Source organism: Adiantum capillus-veneris, chromosome 17 (assembly GCF_014529385.1).
Source record: "Adiantum capillus-veneris isolate H3 chromosome 17, ASM1452938v2, whole genome shotgun sequence".
Classification (NCBI taxonomy): domain Eukaryota; kingdom Viridiplantae; phylum Streptophyta; class Polypodiopsida; order Polypodiales; family Pteridaceae; genus Adiantum; species Adiantum capillus-veneris.
This window is the reverse complement of record NC_140947.1, coordinates 9,393,086-9,417,031: the sequence shown is the minus strand read 5'-3', so window position 1 is coordinate 9,417,031 and position 23,946 is coordinate 9,393,086. Positions and strand designations below refer to the sequence as shown.

The following is a 23,946-nucleotide window of genomic DNA, read 5'->3' as shown; positions in this document are numbered from 1 at the left end:
CATGCCCTTTTTTGTTGTTTCTGTTATTGGTTCCGCATTGAGAATGCCTCCCCCCCTCCTAGCCGGAGTCCTCCCAGACGACAAGGTTTCGCCTCGGAGTATGTGCCGTGCATAGGTTGAAAAAAGTTGTGCTAATGCCTGGCCGATTAATGTGGCCCTATTTTATGCATACTCGGTCAATGCATGGAAAAATTAATGTTGTGCAAGAGAAGGGGTAAGCAAGATGCTTATTGGCACTCGCCGTCGAGGCTTCCTGTTTTCTTTGCAAGTAGCAGTTGTAACTCTACTGCTCTCTGTTTAATTTTCCTTTTGGCAAGAGGCAATTTCTTTTCCGACATGGTTGATGGAGTCGTAGCTGTTCTGAGGATAGAATTTGTTGGGATGTGATAGCTATGGGCCTTATGGCCTTGGCTTTCCATTGGTAGTTTGGTGCTGCCAACTTTTGTAGATGGTTTGGCACTTTCTTGTTTGCCACTGGTTTGTCTGTCATCAACCTCCACATATATCTGTTCTCCTTGTTGACCTGCAGATGTCTACTTTCCATTGGTGCTTGTACCGTAGGGATTTCCTTTGGCTTTTGCTTTGGTATCCAAATGTGAGCGACATTTGGGTTATGGCTAAGCATTTTCTTTGGGATCCATATCTGTTTTATGACATTGGTTTTGGATTGCACCGCCTGCTTTGTTGGAATCCGGTTGTTACATTGTTTTTTTTCCGCCATTGCATTTCTATCCTTCCGCATCCTTACTCGTTTACCTTGTGTTGGTAGCCTAGATTTTGCATTGTGGAAAGTGACGTCAGCTGTCTGTGATTAGCATGGTTGGATTTTACCAGGTTGTTGGTCTCAGGTTTCATGGTAGTCTTTGATGGTATTTGTTCTTTTGTCTCTGTTGCCAGTGATTGCATGGCTTGCAGTTCATCATGATGGTATTGCTGAGAAAAAGCTATCACCTGTTGTTCATGTTCGTACTGAATTTTGACCGCCTTTGCTTTCCAGTCTATCTAGACATTGTATGCTTTTTGCCAAGGTTGCCCTAGCATCATTGGGTGTTGTGTGCTTTCATCTGTCACCACATAGAATTTGTGTGGGTAAATATATTGATGTAGCTGTACATGCAATATAGTCCATCCTAATGTTTTCAATGGGTGTGATGTGCTACTTTTCAGCACTTGGGGGGTAGGATGAAGTTGATCTGTGACTTTGAGCTGTTGGTATAATCCGTAAGAGATCAAATTTTCTTGAGCACCCGAATCAAGAAAGGCTATTGATTCAACTTGATTGTTGCCCACTTTGACTGTAATTATTGGCTCTACTGTTTCCTCCTCCAAGTTCATCAGTCAAATGGCATTGATTCTCAATGGTGGTTTACTTTGTTGTTGTTGTCGTAGAAGCCGTCTTTTTGCAATGCGTTCTTGTGCTTCGGCTTGAGCTTCCTCCCTTACTCTCTCTTTTTCCTTCATTCTTTGCTTTCCTTGATGAATTTGTTGGAGCATCTCCTGTGTGAGGGGTAGAAGATATCTCCTCAGTCGACACCCACTAATCCAGTTTGGCATTTCTTCACCTGCTAATGTAGCAAGCTTGACAGCTCCACTTTGTGATAGATCATGAATCACAAATGGTCCCATCCCTCGCTTTTTAAGTTTCTTGGCATGGTGCTTCAAGGTATAAACAAGTACCTAATAACCTGTTTTGAACTCTTTGGTACGCACATGTTTGTCAAAAAATTCCTTTTGTCTTCTCTTTTTAGCATAGATTGAAGCGACAGCTCGTAAGCGAAGTTCATCTAGCTTTTCAAGATCATTAATTCTTGAAGAGAGTTCATGTTCTGTCCATTCCAAACTTGTTGCTACTCGTAGAGTTGGGATTAAAAACTCAATAGGTAGTATAGCATTTAGCCCAAACACCATGTTGTATGGTGTTGTTCCTATTGATGTTTAAGCTACCCTGTATGCCCATAGTGTTGAGTGTAGCTGTTGATCCCAATCGATTCTTGATGCTGACACTATTTTAGTGCGAACCATGCATAGTGTTTTATTTGTTAGGAAATAAGACGTAGCTAAATAGATAATTGACTAGATTACTTAATGGAGAGAGACAGATTTATATACAGGAGATTATAGAGTAGAGAGAGAGAGAGAGAGAGAGAGAGAGAGAGAGAGAGTACACACGATATACGTGGTTCACCCAATGTGGGCTACGTCCACGGGAAAGCAGCCACTCAATGGCTTTAGTACTACAAAACAAGAAGTAGTTTACAAAGGGATTATACCCTTAATGGAGCTTCCGCCTTGCTTCACTCTCACCACCTCACACTCACCTTGTTGCATCAACTTCACACTATGAAATGTATGTAGAAATGGCCTCCTTTTATAGGCCAAAAGGGTTGCCCTCTCTTATGAGAGACAGCCATGTGTAGCCGCCCTTGTGCGAATAAGTCCAAATCGGACCCTCCAATCCACCCATGTGTGGCCCCCCTTGAGAAGACAAGTCCGCTTTTGAATTCGGCCACCGGCCATTGACTTCCGGCCACCGGCCATTGACTTTCGACCACCGGCCATCAGCCATTGACTACCGGCCACCGGCCAACCGACCGGTTGTTTTCCGACCACTTTCCGGCCGCCGGCCGACCATAATATTTCGGCGAAAAAAAATATTCCGGCGAAAAAAAATGTCTCGGGGGCCTCCGCCCCCGAGGCCTTTATAGTTGCCCCTGATTCTTGTCCGTGAAAATTTTGGCTTCCGGTGAGTGATTTTCCTTCACGCACGATGGATTCTCCTCATAATGGGGGCCTTACAAATGTGCGCTTTTACCACAGAAAATTACAAGGGTAAATCAGGCTCCATACTTAACAATCTCCCACTTGGAGACTGATCTCCAAACCAAACCTGTGACTGCTTTCCATTCTGGCTTCTTATCCTTGAATGTCGATTGAAGATGAGCAAAAGCTCAACTTCTCCTTGTTGACCACCTTTGTAAACATGTCTGCAGGATTTTCACTTGTATGCACCTTTCCTAGCTTTAGTTGTCCCTCTTCCAAAAGAGTGCGTATGAAGTGATATCTCACCTCAATGTGCTTTGTCCTTGAATGAAAGGCTGAGTTCTTCGCAAGATGGATAGCGCTTTGGCTATCACAGTACAAGACACAATTGTCTTGTTTGAATCCAAGCTCTTCTAAGAATCTGTGAAGCCACAGAATTTCTTTGCTTGCCTCTGTCATTGCTACATACTCTGCTTCCGTGGTAGAAAGTGAAACCACTTTCTGCAGCTTTGAAGCCCAGCTTACTGCTGTGCCTCCAACTGTGAACACATAGCCAGTAGTGCTCCTTCGAGTATCTTTGTCACCTGCCATATCTGCATCAGCATACCCTTCTAGAAAAATATCAGTTCCTCCAAAATACAAAGCATTTTTTGTTGTCCCTTTTAGATACCTAAGTATCCACTTCACAGCTTGCCAATGCTCTTTACCTGGGTTGTCCATGAACCTACTCACAACTCCCACTGCATGTGCAATGTCTGGCCTTGTCGAGACCATAGCATACATTAGAGAACCTACCGCTGCAGCATATGGAACTTTAGACATATAGGCTATCTCCTCTTGTGTCTTTGGACACATATCCTTCGTTAGTTTAAAATGACCAGCCAAAGGTGTAGAAACTGGTTTTGCATTTTGCATTGCAAACCTTTCTAGTACCTTCTTGATGTAATCTTCTTGAGATAGCTTTATTGTCTTCTTCGTCCTGTCGCTTGATATTTTCATACTAAGTATCCTCTTTGCAGCACCTAAATCTTTCATTGAAAAAGATTTGGACAGCTCCTCTTTTAGGTCTTTGATGTCCTGCATGTTCGCACTTGCAATCAACATGTCATCAACATACAACATTAGGATGATGAATTTCCCATCTCCCAAATTCTCCGTGTAGATGCAGTGATCCGAGTTGCATCTTGTGAATCCATGATCCAACATCCATCGATCAAACTTCAAGTACCATTGTCTTGATGCTTGCTTTAAACCATACAAGCTCTTCTTCAATCTGCAAACCATTTTCTCCTTACCTTTTACTTCATACCCCTTTGGTTGAAGCATGTAGATTTCCTCCTCTAAGTCACCGTGAGGGAATGCCGTATTTACATCCATTTGCTCGAGATTTAGATCATGAGCAGCCACAAGGCTTAAGACAAGCCTAATTGAGTTCATTTTTACAACAGGAGAAAATATTTCATTGAAGTCAATACCTTTCTTTTGAGAAAAATCTTTTACCACAAGCCTAGACTTGTACCTTTTCTTCCCACCTTCTTCTTCCTTTAGCTTGTACACCCATTTGTTTTGAAGTGCCCGCTTACCTTTGGGCAACTCAACCAACTCCCATGTTTGGTTGCGATGTAGTGAGTCCATCTCCACTTGCATGCTCTTCGTCATTCTTCTTTGGATTCATGTTGCATAGCTTCTTCATATGATTCCGGCTCTCCAGAATCTGAGATCAAGAGATGGTTGAAGGAAGGAACAAACCTTTCTGGAGGTCTACTTGCTCTTGTAGATCTTCGGGGAATAGGTTGAGGCTCCTCATTTGGTTGACGTTGTTGCACATTGTCACCGTTTGCAGTCCTTGAGTCTTCACCATCCTCAAGATCCATGTACTCATCACCTGTTTCTTTTGTTTGTTTTCTTTCCAAGTAATCTTTGTACATATTTTTTTCGTTAAAAATTACATCCCTACTCCTTAAGATTTTACCATCTTCAGGATTTCATAGGCGATACCCAAAGTCTCCTTCTCCATAGCCAATGAAGAAACACTTTTTGGACTTTGCATCTAACTTTGATCTTAGGCTTCTATCTATGTGCATGAAAGCCTCACACCCAAACACTTTGAGAAATGCATAATTCACCGGTTTACTTGTCCATGCCTCTTTTGGAACTCCCCCATCCAATGCCGTTGAGGGTGATCGATTGATTAAGTACACAGACGTACTTACAGCTTCCGCCCAAAGCTCAAGCGGTAGGCTTGGATGTAGCCGCATGCTTCGTGCTCGTTCCATGATTGTCCTGTTCATCTTTTCCGAAATCCCATTTTGTTGAGGTGTCCTTGGGGTTGTCCTTTGCCTCCGAATGCCATTGCTAGCACAAAAGCTTTCAAAAGATTGGCTGCAATATTCGCCTCCATTGTCGGATCTGAGGCATTTAACCTTGGTACCTGTTTCATTCTCCACAAAGGCTTTCCACCTTTGAAATATGGAAAATATATCGGATTTATTCTTCATGACATAAACCCATGTTTTTCTAGTCGCATTGTCTATGAATGTTACATAGTACAATGAGCCACCAAGTGATGGTGTACTTGCACGACCCCAAACATCAGAATGAACCAACTCAAGTTTTTTATTTTTTCTTTCATTTCCTGATTTTTGAAATTTTACCCTCTTTTGTTTACCATAAACACAATCTTCACAGAACTCTAAGTCCACTTCTTTCAAACCTGGTAGAAGCTTCTTTGTTTGAAGGATTTGCATTCCTTTGGCACTCATATGCCCAAGTCGGTAGTGCCACACCACACTGTCAACTTCTGTAGTTGCTGCACAAGCTGAAGGTTGCATGCTAACAGTACACAAGTAAAGTGTATTGACTTTTTCACCCTTGGCAACCACCAAATATCCCTTTGAGATCTTCCACCGTTTGTTTCCGAATGCAATGTTGTGACCTTCATCGTCCAATTGTCCTGTAGAGATCAAATTTTTAAGCTTAACATCTTTAAGCTTCCATTCATTTCCGTTAGCAGTTTTGATAGAAACTGTACCTTTGCCGACAATCTCACAAGCTTCATCATCTCCCAAGTATACATACCCAAAATTACCTTTGGTGTAGTCTTGGAAATGTTGCTTGTGTGGTGTCGCATGGAATGAAGCCCCGGAATCTACTATCCAGGAATTAGACACATTGTCTAATGAGATAATTAGAGCATCTTGCTCTACTTTACCTGCCACATTGGCCTCCAATGTTGGCTTGTTGTCTTGAGACTCTGTCTCCTTCTTCTTCTTGGACCAGCAATCCTTCTTGACGTGGCCCTTCTTGCCCCAGTTCCACCGTTCAAGAACTGACTTTGTGCGTGACTTGCTCCGCCTTGAGCGATCACGACCCTTTTGGTTTTTGAACCTCTCCTTAAGCCTTCCTCTTTTTTCCACTGATAGTACAGCACTTGATGATTCTCCTGTGCTTCTCCTTCGCATTTCCTCGCTTAGGAGAACACCCACAACATCATCAAACTTAAGAGTATTTGTGCCAGAGATAGAATTACTTACAGCCATCACAAGGCTGTCCCAACTATCCGGTAGAGATGATAGTATAAGGAGAGCTCGCACTTCGTCATCAAAATTGATTTTCACTGATCGAAGTTGACTTATGTTTGTGTTAAAGTCATTTAGGTGTTCTGCAATTGAACCATTCTCTGCCATCTTTAGATTGAACAAGCGCTTCATAAGAAATACCTTATTGGATGCCGATGGTTTCTCGTAGAAGTCGTCAAGTGACTTCATCAAGTCCTCCGTGGTCTTCATCTCCCAAACATTGAAGGACACCGTTGACGCCAAGCTTAACCAGATTGTTCCCAGTGCCTTTCGATCAAGGACAATCCATGCTTCATCTGCCATTGTTGCGGGCTTCTTCGCAAGACCGCATAGTGGCAAATAGAGGTCCTTCTCGTAGAGATAGTCTTCAATCTGCATCTTCTAATGTTGGTAGTTTTTGCCGTTGAACTTCTCAATCTTGAGCTTCCCTTCCTCCGCCATAACTCCCACTCAATTCAAGGAATCATTTCCTTGAGATAATTTAGCTACGAGCAAACCTTGCTCTGATACCAGTTGTTAGGAAATAAGACGTAGCTAAATAGATAATTGACTAGATTACTTAATGGAGAGAGACAGATTTATATACACGATATTATAGAGTAGAGAGAGAGAGAGTACACACGATATACGTGGTTCACCCAATGTGGGCTACGTCCACGGGAAAGCAGCCACTCAATGGCTTTAGTACTACAAAACAAGAAGTAGTTTACAAAGGGATTATTCCCTTAATGGAGCTTCCGCCTTGCTTCACTCTCACCACCTCACACTCACCTTGTTGCATCAACTTCACACTATGAAATGTGTGTAGAAATGGCCTCCTTTTATAGGCCAAAAGGGCTGCCCTCTCTTATGAGAGACAGCCATGTGTAGCCGCCCTTGTGCGAATAAGTCCAAATCGGACCCTCCAATCCACCCATGTGTGGCCGCCCTTGAGAAGACAAGTCCGCTTTTGAATTCGGCCACCGGCCATTGACTTCCGACCACCGGCTAACCGACCGGTTGTTTTCGGACCACTTTCCGGCCGCCGTCCAACCATAATATTCCGGCAAAAAAGAATATTCCGGTGAAAAAAAATGTCTCAGGGGCCTCCGCCCCCGAGGCCTTTAAAGTTGCCCCTGATTCTTGTCCGTGAAAATTTTGGTTCTGGTGAGTGATTTTCCTTCACGCACGATGGCTTCTCCTCATAATGGGGGCCTTACAAATGTGCGCTTTTACCACAGAAAATTACAAGGGTAAATCAGGCTCCATACTTAACATTATTTGTGGCCTCAGCTTGCCCGTTGGCCTGTGGATGGTATGGTGCTGATCTCCTATGTATGACCATGAATTCCTCTAGTAGATATTCAATGACTTCATTGAGGAAGTGTGTTCCACGGTCACTGACAATTTCTATTGGTAACCCGTAACGTCCAAAAACATTCTCATACAAAAATTGAGCCGTGGTGCATGCATCAGCTTTTTGTGTTGCTTTGGCTTTGACCCATTTTGTGAGATAGTCCATAGCCACAATGATATATTTGGTATGGGTGCGATATGCAGGGGGTGATATAGGTCCTACAAAATCAATGCCCCATTTTGCAAATGCCCTTGCCCCCATCATTGGCCTTAATGGCATCTCATGTCTTTTTATTGGTATCTTGGTGCGTTGCCACGCATCACAACGCTTTACAAACTCATCGGCATCCATGTGCAATGTAGGCCACCAAATTCTTGCGGTTAAGACAATTTTTGTCGTCTTATCGCCCGAAAAATGGCCTCCACTTACTCCGCTATGTGCATGTTCTAGAATCAGCAGGTATTTGCTTTCTTTTGCACAGATTCGAAGTTGATTGTCCTTTCCCCGCTTATAGAGTTGATTTCCAATTAACTGAAAGTCATGAGCTTTCAGCTCTATAGCTTTTTCCCGTGCTCTTGTAATGTTCTCAGGGAACGTTCTAGTGGTTAGGAAGTCAATGATATATTGACTCCATGCAGGTGCTATGTTCACCCGAAACAAAGTTGCGTGATCCACTGGTCGTTTGGCACTACATACTGTACAATTGGTAACATAAGAATGTGTATCCGCATACATAGTGATAGCCGTTCTTTGGCTTACCGTAATTGCCATAGTGAGTTAACCCACCCTACCAAAATCATCCAAACACTGTGGCTATCCCTACCATTTCACTATATATAGGTGTGTGTGAGTTAGGGGACTTTTCCCATATCTTCTTAAAAACCCTTAATTAGCTAGTCACTGAGCTAGTTGAGCCAAAAATAAAAAAATAAAAAAAATATAAGTATATTATGGCCCATTTGTGTGTAAATATTTCATTGTATATAGGGCCTAAATAAAAGGATTTTTCATAATTATTTTGGTATTTATTTAAATATTTCTACCTATGGTGTGTTATTTATGCTATGTACATTGACTCACCATTACCATATTTTTTCTTACCATTTTGCATACTCTTTATTCCATATAAAAATAATTTCATGCAAGCTTCTCTTATTTTTGGTGTAACTCCATCCCAACAAAAATCCAAAAAAACTAGTTTTATTTATGCGTATATTTTTCCTTCCTACATCTATTCTCTTTTACTCTCATAAATTAAAACACCAAAAATATTCATCTTTTTATGGTGGACTTATAATGAGAGAGATTTATTTTGACCCCTTTATATTTTTTCCACCTATATTATTTATATTTGACATGTACATATTTTTTTAGACCCCTCAATATTTGATTTTCTTAGTTGTACTATTCACTTATATCATGATCTCAACAATATATTCAATTATAGACCTACCAAATAAGGTCAAGGGTATGTGGCATGCATGCATGCACCATGGGGATCTCACTCTTGGAGGTATTCCAAAGAATCATCCAAAGAAGAACCTCACAAGGACCTTGTGCAGTGGAAAAAACAGTCGGTTTTGCTGAATTCTTAAAGATCACATGCTCCCCGAATTTTAAAAGCTGATACAAACAAAAGTTGTAGCTCGTGAGCTGAAATTTCACCTCAAATTTTTTCATATTTTTTGAGCTAGGAGCTGTGAGCTATGATTTTATTGGTGGACCCCAGTTTGCCCATGCTATGCAGCCACACTCCCTCTTCCACTTTATCATTTTTCACTTTCACACACACTCCTCCCTCTCCTTCCCACTCCCAAACCTGCAACTCCTATGTCATAATTCACGCTCTTCACCATTGCCACATCTCTCACACCTCCATAGCCTTCATCCTCCATTTCTACACCCTATGTGTCCCCCTTTCTCTCTACATATATGTCCATATTACCATACTCTCTTCAACTTTGTAAAGAACTTCAAAACATCTGCAAAAATCCAAAGATAACCTCTGCAAATGAAGGCTTTTATCATGAATTTTCCAAGGTTTGAAAAAGCATAGCTTCATCGACACACGCTGCTTCGCCATGCTGACTGCTTCTTCTTCCGGTGTTGTAAAGAGGTGAATGTCAACTTCTCCAAAGCTTCAACCTCTCTTTACAATCTCATCCCTTCTCTAACTTTCCTCATCATATATCTTACCATTTCGTGAATGATTTTGTAAATATTTTTTAGTGATAATTACTAACTACTAACCACTAACCTTATTGTAAAATGTACCCTCTACTAGAGTAGGCACTCCCAAATTATTCACTCAATCCCTCTCTCCTTTCATCCTCAATAATTCTCTTCCCTTGAGCCCACATCCATGTGACTCAAAGGACAAGAGAGACCCACCCTCATTAAAAAAAATAAAAATATGCATAATCTTTTATTCCTTCAAATAAACTTGATTAGGCCTAATCCAAATCGGGGCTTCTAAAACCTATAAATAGAGCCCTTCTCTCCCTTGTAAATCATCACATGATCACACTACACCACACTATTCTCAACACATAACACACCACTCTTCAAGCCTAGTTATGTAGAGTGTGTGCATTGTGAGTGCTCTATTCCATCACTACACATAGGTGCATGGAGAAGCTTGAAGTTAGTTATGCCATCTAGAGGGGTGGAGTGATACTATACTCTGCAATCACACTTGTAGCCTACTCTTGTCCATAAATAAGATTCATTGTTTTGGGTGCAATTGTATGCTGCAACTAGGACTCTTCTCTCCAAATTGACTTGATAAGTTGGCTCATTAGGTGGTTGAAGGTATATTGTCCTTGAAGTTTGTTGTGCCATTTCATGCTTGGTGGTTTGAGGGCTTGTTAAATTGTTTGCCAAAACTTTCAATTGTAAGAGGGTGCTCGGTGAGAGGGCTCCCGTGACCCTAAGACAATTTATGTATTGGCAACAAGGGCAAGTTTTGTGTTGTCTCTCTATTTCTCATCAAGCTTTGTGTGCATCTAGTCTTTAAGGCTAAGAATGAGTTTCTCAAGTTGATTTGTGCACTTTACCTCTCTCTGGCATGGTGAATGGTTGTGTTTGGTGTATGTGGATATCTTGCATTCCTCTCTCTTTGTGCATTTGAGTACAAGGAGATACCACGTGCGTCCTAGTTCGCATCTACAACTAGGTGGTGCCCCTTTTCTTGTTTGGTTTCTGGCTGTGGGTTGTTGTTGTCTCTGATTGTGCTTGCCCCAGCCCCAATTGAGCAGCACGGGAGCCTCGAAGGGTGTTTAGAGGCCGCTCTTCTTGTTGCCCGCCCCGGACCGCCTCAATTGGTGCCCCCACAGAGGATGGCTTGTGTATTTTTGTGAAGGCTCAACCTTTAGCATAATCAAGTAGCTTGCATGGATCATGAGAATTTGTATGATCCCTTCATTCCCATTGCAAGGCAAAAGGTACACATAATTGTTAGTACTAAGTTGCAATTTCAACGTGTAATTCGTAGAATTTTAGGTCCTCTTAGGTTGGTAGAGATAAACGCATCAGTAAATCATTTTATTTTGCCTCTCATTAGGTACGACCTTAGTTTGTACGTCTATATTTTTGTTTTGTTTTAAGAATTAGGTCATGCATAGACCATGGATAATGGCCCAAGAATAGAGGTTTTCCCCTTTCATTTCACTCCACACATTAGAATAAACATTGCAATTAGTAGAAAAAGCCATTTTCAACAACGTATGGTGTTCATGTTTGGTGCCCAAAGAGTAGGAGAAATTCTCGCATCACCAAACCCTGTCATCCTGCCTCTTATTGATTATCATAGGTCATTTGATGTGAATATTTTTTATTTTGTTGTAGAATAGATTGCAATTTAGAAAACATTATTGTGAAAATTTTTTAAGAAAGAAAAACAAAAACGTGTTGTCACTTTGAAACCGATTCAATGGAGGCCCAACGCCAAATGTCCGGATATCCTCTTTTCTTTGGAGAGCCTGGAGAGGATGCAGAATTATTTTTAGCAAATTTCAAGATGTCTTTTCGTATCAAGAGGATAGTAACTGATCAAGAACGTGTAGAGATGTTTGAGGTGGTCCTTGAGAAAGATGCTAGCACTTGGTTTGACTCTTTGCCTGAGGAAGTTAAAGGGAATTACACGGAAGTTGTGAATCATTTCAAGAGATACTTCTTTGATCCCCAAAACACTCAAAAGCTATGGCAAGACATTGTTTCTCATAAGCAAAAAGACTTAGATGACTACTACTTGTACAAGCAAGAGTTTCTACGTCTTTGGGCTGTATGGGTGATAAATGTTGCTAACCCTGGTGATGGTGTAGAGTTCCTAAAGAAGGAGAGGTTCATAGCCGGACTCTTTCCTAACCTTAAGATAAAAGTTGAGGCCGGTGCACCTGCTACCTTTGAAGCAGCTGAAACTAGGGCTACTGAGAAATATAGGAAACTCAAGTGCTTAAGGGGGGAGGTTCCAATAGAAGTTCTTAGACCCAAAGGTAAGTCACAAGAATCAACATCTAGGGAGCTTCCTGAGGTAACGGTGGAAGTGATTGAGAAGTTAAATGAATCTTTAAGCAGCTTGTCAATTCACCTTGCACAACCTGTAGGTCCAAAGGGACAAGCAAAGAAGTCTGACGAGCGAGATTCACGACCTAGGAGAGTCTTGCAATGTTGGAATTGCAGTGAGTCTAGACATGGGATGTATAATTGTCCTTGGCCCCGTGGGGAGCCAGGGAGACCTAACTTAAATTACCCAGTGATGAATGCAGGTGAAGGAACTAGTCAGCAACCACGGCTTCTACAAAGGCCAAATCGATCAAGACCACCTCCACAAGGAGTGGAAGGAGTTCCACCTTTTCCAGACCCAAATGTGCATGTAGTAGAGGTGACAAACTCAAATGAGGTTGACATGGAAGAAAATGGCATTAAGTGTGGCCGAGGAAAAGGTAAGGAGAAAGAAGGGTTTACATCACAAAGTGACCATGGATGAGAAAAGAAGGCAAAGGAGACCAACGAAGCTAAGAGGACTCGACGTCGTATCAACCTCCAAGACTTCCTTCTTGGACATGGTATGGCTCCATATAACCTATTGGAAGACATGAGAGGTAAGGGTCCTGATATCTCACGGCCTCTGTTTCTTGCATTATGCCCACAAGTTAGGAGGGATTTAACGAAGGCAGTTAGCACTAGGAGAAAGATAAAAGAGAGTGTTCCTGTTGTAAAAATTGCACATGCTGAAATGAATGAGGATATTACACCTGTGCTAGATTGTTACATCAAAGGAAGATTGGTTAGGAAAGGTCTAGTGGATGGGGGTGCACAAATTTGCATCATGACAGAGGGACTCATGCAAAAACTAGGCATGCACATCCATGAGACACCTGAAATTAAAGTCAAAATGGAAAACAATAGAAAGGCTAGGTGCGTAGGCATTTGTAAAAATGTCTCTGTGGAGGCCTTTGGCATTAAGAAGGCGGTGGATTTTTATGTTATGTCTACCAAAGGAAATGGTTACCCGTTTATCCTAGGGAGACCATGGCTAATGAAAATGCAAGCTTTGTAGGATTGGGAGAGTGGAAAGCTAATTTGCAGGAATGACAATCATAAGAAGGTTGTCTTTGACATGAAGGAGCAATGCCAAGAGGAGATCCATGAAGAATCATCTCAAAGTGAGACGGAGGAAGGCTAGACCGATAACACTTCAGAAGGAGAAAGTAGCGGCAGCATTACTGAAGAGGAGTCTTCCATCGAAGTCATGGGGGTAAGGTTTAATCCAAACAACCAAGAGACCTCTTGCCCAGGTTTGGAAGAGGTAGGTTCCCAAGAGAACCAAAATGTGCAAGATGAAGGAATGCTAGAAGATATGTTATCTACAACACTTACAAAGGATGAAAGAGAGGATCTCAAAGGTGTGTTAAGGAAATTTCCTAGGCTTTTTTCTAAAGACTACACCGATGTGTGTGGAGTAGATGCTGTTCAACACAAAATTGAGTTGAAGCCAGAGGCCACACCTAAGGCTCAGAAGCTACGAAGGCTAGGAGTCATCAAGGAGCAGGCTTTACTCAAGGAGGTAAGAAAGCTTCTAGCAGCAGGTTTCATTTATCCAGTGGAGAATTCAGAGTGAGTCTCTCCCGTTGTTGTCACTCCTAAGAAACCGGCAAGTGGAGAGTGTGTGTGGATTACCATCCACTCAATGAGGCATCAAAAAGAGATCACTTTCCCTCCCATTTCAAGATGAGATACTAAATGAGGTAGCTAGTCATGAGAAGTACACTGTGTGTGATGGCTACTTGGGTTACTTTCAAATAGGTATCGCATTGGAAGTGTTAGGAAATAAGACGTAGCTATATAGATTTTTGAGTAGATTACTTAATGGAGAGAGATAGATTTCACACACAAGAGATTATAGAGTAGAGAGAGAGAGAGAGAGAGAGAGAGAGAGAGAGAGAGAGTACATACGATATACGTGGTTCACCCAATGTGGGCTACGTCCACGGGAAAGCAGCCACTCAATGGCTTTAGCACTTCAAAAGAAGAAGTGGTTTACAAAGGGATTAAACCCTTAATAGAGCTCCCGCCTTGCTTCACTCTCACCACCTCACACTCACCTTGTTGCATCAACTTCACACTATGAAATGTGTGTAGAAATGGCCTCCTTTTATAGGCCAAAAGGGCTGCCATCTCTTATGAGAGGTAGCCATGTGTAGCCGCCCTTGTGCGAATAAGTCCAAATCGGACCCTCCAATCCGCCCATGTGTGGCCGCCCTTGAGAAGACAAGTCCACTTTTGAATTCGGCCACCGGCCACCGGCCATTGACTTTCGACCACCGGCCACCGGCCATCGGCCATTGACTAGCGGCCACCGGCCAACTGACCGGTTGTTTTTCGACCACTTTTCGGCTGCCGTCCGGCCATAATATTCCGGCGAAAAAAACAGTCTCGGGGGCCTCCGGCCCCAAGGCCTCTAAAGTTGCCCCTGATTCTTGTCCGTGAAAATTTTGGTTTTCGGTGAGTGATTTTCGTTCACGCACGATGGCTTCTCCTCATAATGGGGGCCTTACAAATGTGCGCTTTTACCACAGAAAATTACAAGGGTACATCAGGCTCCATACTTAATAGGAAGATTAGTTAAAAACAACCTTCATCACTCCTTGGGGTTGTTATGCTTTTAGATTCATGCCATTTGGTCTGACAAATGCTCCTGCAACATTCCAACGCTTCATGAACATGGTGTTTCAAGCATTCTTTGGGAAGTCCATTAGGGTTTTTATTGATGATTTTTGCATTTATAGCTCAAAATCATTGCATCTACAAAGGGTACAAGAAGGTTTAAAGAAGCTCTACGACATGGGAGGTCAACTCAACCCCGACAAGTGTCACATAGGTGAGGATGAAGTGATCTTGCTTGGTCACAAGGTTTCCTATAAAGGCATTGAGGTGGATCCTTCAAAGGCAAAGGCTCTTATTGAGCTCCCATCACCCAAGAATCTCAAAGAGGTCATCTCATTCATTCAAAAGGTGAAGTATATGTCACGCTTTATTCACTTAGCTTCGGAGTTGCTTCATCCTTTGCAAAAGTTGACACAACAAGTAGAATTTGCATGGTCTTATGAGCTTGAAGAGTAATTTTGTAACATTAAAGTCATTTTGTCAGAGCTACCAATACTCATGCCTCCCTCCTTGTTGGGAGTACACATTCTTTGTTAGCTCTAGTGTTGGGAAGGAAACAATTGGTGCAGTTTTATTACAACAAGATCCCCACAGTACCAGGATGCGACCCATCTACTTTTCTAGTAGGGTCATGAATGCTTTGGAGAGAAGCTACACGGAGGCAGAACTCATGATGCTTTCTCTTATGTTTGCAGTGAGAAAGTTTAGATCCTACTTGCTACCAAAACCTTTTGTAATTCTCACTGCAGAAAATTTGTTTCCTTGGTTGTCATCTCAAATGAATCTTAGCACTAGGATCTCAAAGTGGTTTATGGAATTGCAAGAGTTCCAATACTCTTTCAAGGTAGAAGATAGTGTGCGTACACAATTGGCAGGGATCCTTACATATGGGGTACATGAGAAGGAGATTAAGGTGCCTGAAGTAAAGACCCTACCATTGCTACCACCTAAAAGTATTCCTAATGCTTTTACCTTGTTCTTTGATGGAGCTTTTCCACGAGTCACAGGAAAAGCAGGGGGAGGGCTAGTATTGCTCAACCCAAGTGGGGAGGTGGTCATGCAAGAGAAGGTCAATCTACCAGGTTCAACTAGCAACAATGAAGCAGAATATGACACACTACTTCATGGTTTAAAGATATGCATTGGCCAAGGTATACAACGTCTCATGGTAAAAGGGGATGCACTTCTCATCGTGAAGCAAATTTTAGGCATTTGGGCATGCAAGAATGAAAGCCTAAGGACAAAAGTTCATGCAATTCGTAGATTGTTTAATCAATTTGAAGAAGTGCAACTATATCATATTCCTAGGAAACAGAATGAAGATGCCGATTTACTTGCACAACAAGAAGTTACACGTGTTGAGAAAGAAGTGCAGGTCATCATGGTGGAAACAACTGTCAAGCAACTGAGATACCAGGGATTGGAGTCATTGAATCCCATTATTAGCTACATTTTGGAGGGTGAGTTTCCACAAGACTTCACGAAGGCTCAGAAGAGGAGACTCATGAAAAAGGTAAGCACGTATCTCTTCCTAGAAGGATCCCTCTACCAAAGAGGGAAGGATCAAGTGTGCAGAAGAGTACCAACTATTGAGGAAATCCTAGCCATTCTAAAAGGTTTGCATGAGGAATCGTGTGGTGGTCATTTTGCACAGGAACTCACTACAAAAAAGATTTTGCTTGCCGGATATGTTTGGCCAAGCTTGCACATTGATGTTCAACATTGGTGTAAAAGCTGTCACAACTGTCAGATTAATGGAAACAAGCGTCTGTTACCTGGTCCACGTCAGTTAGTCCTTGCAAATGGTCCATTTGAAAAATGGGGCATTGATGCTATGGGTCCATTGCCTAGGACTAAAAATGGGAAATCGTATATCTTGGTGGCCATAGACTACATGACGCGATGGGTAGAAGCACAAAGTGTGGCAAAGGTAAATGAGAGGACAGTGAGCAAATTTGTCTACACTCACATTTGTTGTAGATTTTGCACACCTTTGGAGATTGTTTCTGATAATGGTCCAGGGTTTAGAAAGGGCTTGCTCACAGAGGTCTGTGAAGAACTTCACATTCTACATCGTCATAGTACACCCTACTATCCCCAATCAAATGGTTTGGTAGAAAAAGGTAATGGTGTCATTGCAGGCATCATTAGAAAGATGGTGAAAAACAAGACAAAGTTGTGGGATGACTTCTTGGATGGTGCCTTGTGGGCGTATCGAACCACATATAGGGAAGCCACGGAGTTTAAACCATTTCACTTGGTCTATGGTCAAGAGGATTTACAACCAATTGAGCTCAACATCCCAACAATACGACTTCATGGCAAAGCAGCACAAGATGATCAAGAAGCATGGATGGATCGACTTCTTACTTTAGCTGAGCTTGAGTGGAAAACAGAAGCAGCATACGAGTGCTACAAGAGGAAAGCTACGCAGGCGAAGGAGAAGCTTGACAAGAAACTAAAGGACAAAGGCATCAATGAAGGAGATCTTGTGCTAAGGTATGACAATCGACTCGATAATCGTTTTGATGCCAAATTTGAAACTAGATGGCAAGGGCCATACATAGTTAAGAAGGCTTTCAATTCAAGTTACTATCAACTTATGGACTTGAATGGGAAAGAGCACTCCAGGAAGGTAAACGGGTATCGCTTGAAGCCTTATTTGAGTCGCCTTCTACCAAAGGATCTACCAAAGATCTGTCAAAGGGCAGCTGTCTCATGTAAGTATTGTTACATGAAGCATGAGTGTAACTTAAACCAAAATTCTGAGGGGCCAAACACTGAAGATCTTGTCAAGGACTCTGAGGCACTCTCTTTGGAAAAGATGATCTATGATGGTACATGAATATACCATCATCCTGGGGGAGGGCTAGTGATAGCCGTTTTTCGGCTCTCCGTAATTTCCATAGTGAGTTAAACCACCCTACCAAAATCATCCAAACACTGTGGCTATCCCTACCATTTCACTGTATATAGGTGTGTGTGAGTTAGGGGAATTTTCCCATATCTTCTTAAAAACCCTTAATTAGCTAGTCACTGAGCTAGTTGAGCCAAAAATAAAAAAATAAAAAAATATAAGTATATTATGGCCCATTTGTGTGTAAATATTTCATTGTATATAGGGCCTAAATAAAAGGATTTTTCATAATTATTTTGGTATTTATTTAAATATTTCTACCTATGGTGTGTTATTTATGCTATGTACATTGACTCACCATTACCATATTTTTTCTTACCATTTTGCATACTCTTTATTCCATATAAAAATAATTTCATGCAAGCTTCTCTTATTTTTGGTGTAACTCCATCCCAAAAAAAATCCAAAAAAACTAGTTTTATCTATGTGTATATTTTTTCACTATTGTGATTTTTCCTTCCTACATCCATTCTCTTTTACTCTCATAAATTAAAACACCAAAAATATTCATCTTTTTATGGTGGACATATAATGAGAGAGATTTATTTTGACCCCTTTATATTTTTTCCACCTATATTATTTATATTTGACATGTACATATTTTTTTAGACCCCTCAATATTTGATTTTCTTAGTTGTACTATTCACTTATATCATGATCTCAACAATATCTTCAATTATAGAACTACCAAATAAGGTCAAGGGTATATGACATGCATGCATGCACCATGGGGAGCTCACTCTTGGAGGTATTCAAAAGAATCATCCAAAGAAGAACCTCACAAGGACCTTGTGCAGTGGGAAACTCAGTCGGTATTGCTGAATTTTTAAAGATCACATGCACCCCGAATTTGAAAAGGTGATACAAACAAAAGTTGTAGCTCGTGAGCTGAACTTTCAGCTCAAAGTTTTTCATATTTTTTTGACCTAGGAGCTGTGAGATATGATTTTATTGGTGGACCCCAGTTTGCCCATGCTATGCAGCCGCACTCCCTCTTCCACTTTATCATTTTCCTCTTTCACACACACTCCTCCCTCTCCTTCCCACTCCCAAACCTGCAACTCCTATGTCCTAATTCACCCTCTTCACCATTGCCACATCTCTCACACCTCCATAGCCTTCATCCTCCATTTCTACACCCTATGTGTCCCCCTTTCTCTCTACATATATGTCCATATTACCATACTCTCTTCAACTTTGTAAAGAACTTCAAAAAATCAGCAAAAATCCAAAGATAACCTCTGCAAATGAAGGCTTTTATCATGAATTTTCCAAGGTTTGAAATAACATAGCTTCATCGACACGCGCTGCTTCGCCATGCTGACTGCTTCTTCTTCCGGTGTTGTAAAGAGGTGAATGTCAACTTCTCCAAAGCTTCAACCTCTCTTTACAAGCTCATCCCTTCTCTAACTTTCCTCATCATATATCTCACCATTTGGTGAATGATTTTGTAAATATTTTTTAGTGATAATTACTAACTACTAACCACTAACCTTATTGTAAAATGCACTCTCTACTAGAGTAGGCACTCCCAAATTATTCACTCAATCCCTCTCTCCTTTCATCCTCAATAATTCTCTTCCCTTGAGCCCACATCCATGTGACTCAAAGGACAAGAGAGACCCACCCTCATTAAAAAAAAAAAAATATGCATAATCTTTTATTCCTTCAAATAAACTTGATTAGGCCTAATCCAAATCGGGGCTTCTAAAACCTATAAATAGAGCCCTTCTCTCCCTTGTAAATCATCACATGATCACACTACACCACACTATTCTCAACACATAACACACCACTCTTCAAGCCTAGTTGTGTAGAGTGTGTGCATTGTGAGTGCTCTATTCCATCACTACACATAGGTGCATGGAGAAGCTTGAAGTTAGTTATGCCATCTAGAGGAGTGGAGTGATACTATACTCTGCAATCACACTTGTAGCCTACTCTTGTCCATAAATAAGATTCATAGTTTTGGGTGCAATTGTATGCTGCAACTAGGACTCTTCTCTCCAAATTGACTTGATAAGTTGGCTCATTAGGTGGTTGAAGTTATATTGTCCTTGAAGTTTGTTGTGCCATTTCATGCTTGGTGGTTTGAGGGCTTGCTTAATTGTTTGCCAAAACTTTCAATTGTAAGAGGGTGCTCGGTGAGAGGGCTCCCGTGACCCTAAGACAATTTGTGTATTGGCAACAAGGTCAAGTTTTTGTTGTCTCTCTATTTCTCATCAAGCTTTGTGTGCATCTAGTCTTTAAGGCTAAGAATGAGTTGCTCAAGTTGATTTGTGCACTTTACCTCTCTCTGGCATGGTGAATGTTTGTGTTTGGTGTGTGTGGCTATCTTGCATTCCCCTCTCTTTGTGCGTTTGAGTACAAGGAGATATCAAGTGCGTCCTAGTTCGCATCTACAACTAGGTGGTGCCCCTTTTCTTGTTTGGTTTCTGGCTGTGGGTTGTTGTTGTCTCTGATTGTGCTTACCCCAGCCCCAATTAAGCAGCATGGGAGCCTCGAAGGGTGTTTAGAGGCCGCTCTTCTTGTTGCCCGCCCCGGACCGCCTCAATAGTTGGCCAATAAACCCCTAATTGTTTCAGTCTCTGGTGTGTTTTCATTGTCGAACAATGAAGTGCACAACCCTGGACATGTGCCTCTTCAAGGTAGCACTCGAATTCTTCCGGATTCATACATAATCGTAGGATTAGGTCAGATTCAAGATGATACAGCCGTCCTGCTATCAACTGGAAGTATTTTGTTTGTCGAATTGTTTGCTGTTTGGATCTACTTCCTGTATTATCAAACTCACTTCCGAAGGAGAGAATGCTAACTATTTCCTGAGACCATTTGGGTACCATTTCAATGTTGAAAACCCGGGGGATTCACTATGGATTTCCGTATGGTAACACGTGAGTGTACAAGAGGGGGGTTTTTAGAGATTAGTCATAAGCGTATACAATAGGGGTACCTCCCCCATTATTTCATGCTTGTATCGTATGCATAAGGGAGGGGGGGAGGCCTACCCCACCGGGGGGGGGGAGGGATATTAAGTGGTTATGCCATAAGACACATACCCTAACAAGCCAATTTAAGAATCTTTCACATGAGGGTGTTGTTCTTGGTATTTCAAAGAGTTAATTTACTCCACTAGAAAACTAAGATAGCTATACCAATGAGAAAATACGGTACCTCCCAGTCCTTTCCCTTAGCTAACATCTTTAAGACTTGTTCAACAAGCTTCTAGATTTGTTGGGGTGATGCTACCATAAACTTGACTAATCTTCTTCTGTGTAGTCAGTAGGCATCAATATCTTGGACATTCAAATCCTCATTAGCCTCTTCAACATCATCATCATCAATACCACCGTCTGCATAGCCCGTGTCTCTACATCTACACCCTCATTTTTTTATGTGTCCGGCATAAAAACCTTGTCAGCCTTCTCGGATACCGTGCCGAAGGTCCTCACAGGTGGGAGATATTAATTTCTTTTTTTAGTTCTAGCAGTCTTTCTTGTTGAATGTAATGGTATTCATTTTGCAGAATGCTTGTTTATGAGTATTGGACAACGGAAACCTGCAGTAGTGGCTTCATGGCCCATTGGGTGCAGCTGAACCTATTCCATGGAATGCACGAATGAAAATAATTCTCGGCATAGCCAAGGGGTAATTTCTTCTCACCAAGTGTGCAGCTATTTTTTGCTGTATTCATTATGTACAAACTTAATACATTTGATAACTTCCTGTGGAAGAGGATTAAGTTACCTAACTTATTGCGATCAGTGCTCACATATGGAGTGACTTGGTTTTACCAATTGTATTGACGTTCTTACAATTCTCGAGCACACATTCCCTAAGCAAGACTAGACAATGTGGTCGCTTGCTTCAGGATCGTAGCAATGTATTCTAGTTTACGCTTTCTACCTTGTGGTAGGCATGAAAATGTATGTTTAGCAATTGTGGAATACTTATGCACAATATCTTCTATAAGCAAAGGTGCTGCCATGCTCAATGTGTGTTGCTAAGGGTTGGGACACCCATCATTTACCTCCTCAAACATCAAGACATTCAACTCTGCAAGTGTCAAAATAGATATGTGGCCAAATTTCCCCAGTCAAACATTGACGCATAAGTGATTAAATATGCTGGAAAAGCCTTCATAATTATTCTACTATCGGATATTCTTTTAGGGTACTTTTTCTCACTATTTTTTTTTTATCTGCATGTTAATGGTTTCCATGTTTCACTATCCTAGACTGTAGTTTCTATTAGATTGTTGTGACTAAGAAGAAGAGGAGGAAGGACCTGTTGGTAGCCTCTGCATTTACTCATAGCAGATTATCGATTCCAGGATGTAGAAATATATCCTTTTCCTGTGCAACATTGACCAGTGTATGAATTGTGTAACATAGAAACCTCATCTTTCATATTCCACAATTTTTGACATATGCCCCTTTTGTGTTATTATCCAAGGTATATGAATTAGGTATCAGCTTCTTATTCTGCATTCTTAGACGAAAAGTGGACTAGGAGATTCTGAGTACTCATGAGCATCATTCTTTTTGTCCAAGCTGATGGTGTTTTGGCATTTCCAGGTATCACTCTGAGTTTGGCTAGGAAACACTTGTGGAAATTATGTAAGAGCACTACGGTTTTGAAGCAGACAAAGCATCAATCTACTTATTTGTTGCTATTGTTCCGGTCATGATAGATGCTTGCTTCAAGCTTTGGGTAAGTCTAATTTTTTTTAGGTTTACCTAAAGGTCGCTCTCTCTCTCTCTCTCTCTCTCTCTCTCTCTCTCTCTCTCTCTCTCTCTCTCTCTCTCTCTCTCTCTCTCATTAGGCACCCATTGTATTAGTGCTCACACATACCCCACACAGTTTCAACTTAGTTATCGCTTGCATGTCTGAATTCTTAATGAAGTTTTTGGGCGTTGTTCGAAGGGAATCTCGTTAAGATGAATGCATGTAGCTGCTGGACAGGGCCTGATGCACGGGACATGGCCTCTTCGTGCAAAAATTCCCACTTTGGAGAGTTAGCAGGACAATTTTCTGCTTGATGTTGGGAGAATGGATATGCAAACAAGATCACAATAGACATTCAAAGGCTGCCCAACCTTGCCAAAACTTCAATTGATGTTAAGCATGCCGATTGGACTTGGAAGGGTAGCAATAGGTTCCTATTGGGCAGAAGGCTGATTTTTGGTCCTGATGTTGCATTATTGCTATTGACTTTGGTTCTCATCCTAGTCCCTGTATTGGTGTTTGGTATTTTTGTTGGAAGGCACCTTGTGAAAGATTTTTCACACTTTGGTGGTATATCAATCCTGGTGGTTACATTAGCTTTTACATATGGTGTCTTAGTTTTTCTCTAGCTGACATCTGATAGGGACCCTGGTATAATTCCACGTAATAAATATCCACCTGAACCAAAGGAAGAATGCTACTCATCATCCAAGTGGAGTGGCGGGAAAACACCAAGGCGAAGGCTTTCGTGAACAAAGGATGCGATTGTGAATGGGATGGCTATGAAAATCAAGTGTTGTGACACCTGCATGCTATACAGGCCTCCCCGTTGCTCACATTGCTCTATCTACAATATTTGTGTCTATCTCTTTGACCATCATTGCCCATGGGCTGGACAATGCATTGGACGAAAGACTTATGAAAACTTCCGCTATCGCTACGACAAGAAGGAAAATCCTTATGATCAAGGAGTTTTTCACAACATGAGAGACATTCTTTACTCGAGTTTTGGAATGTCCAGGATAGATTTTTGTGCACAAGTTGAAGCTTCAGACAAAACCAAACGAAGTTGATGATGCTTTTGACCATGGCGGTGACAAAAGTTATAACAACATTGAGATTAGGGCGAAAGTCCCCTGGATGCCTACTGCTCTTGATGCTTTTGTTCAAGAAAGGAGTGTTATTCATTAGACCTACGAGAGTTCTAGTAAAGAAATAAGGTACAGATATGAGAATGGTTTTATAAAAAGTCGGGATCATTCTTCCTACGGTTGCATGGAAGAAGGTGGTTCTCTCACTCATTCTATGGAGGCATTACCTGAAAGAGGCTTGGTTACTTGTTTGTATTGGTCACATTAGTGCTACTTGTATTTGACAGTCCCCTGGCTTTGATGAAGAGGAGGAAAATGATGAGCCTAAGAGAGCTTGGCACAATCTTCTACCCAATCATTGGTCTTGCG

At 41.5% G+C, this 23,946-nt stretch overlaps 1 pseudogene; it reads left to right on the top strand.

The window, feature by feature from the left end:
- Positions 1–23,559, top strand: part of LOC147436782 (putative protein S-acyltransferase 7) — a 33,319-nt pseudogene extending 9,760 nt beyond the window's left edge.
- Positions 23,560–23,946: the final 387 nt, after the last annotated feature.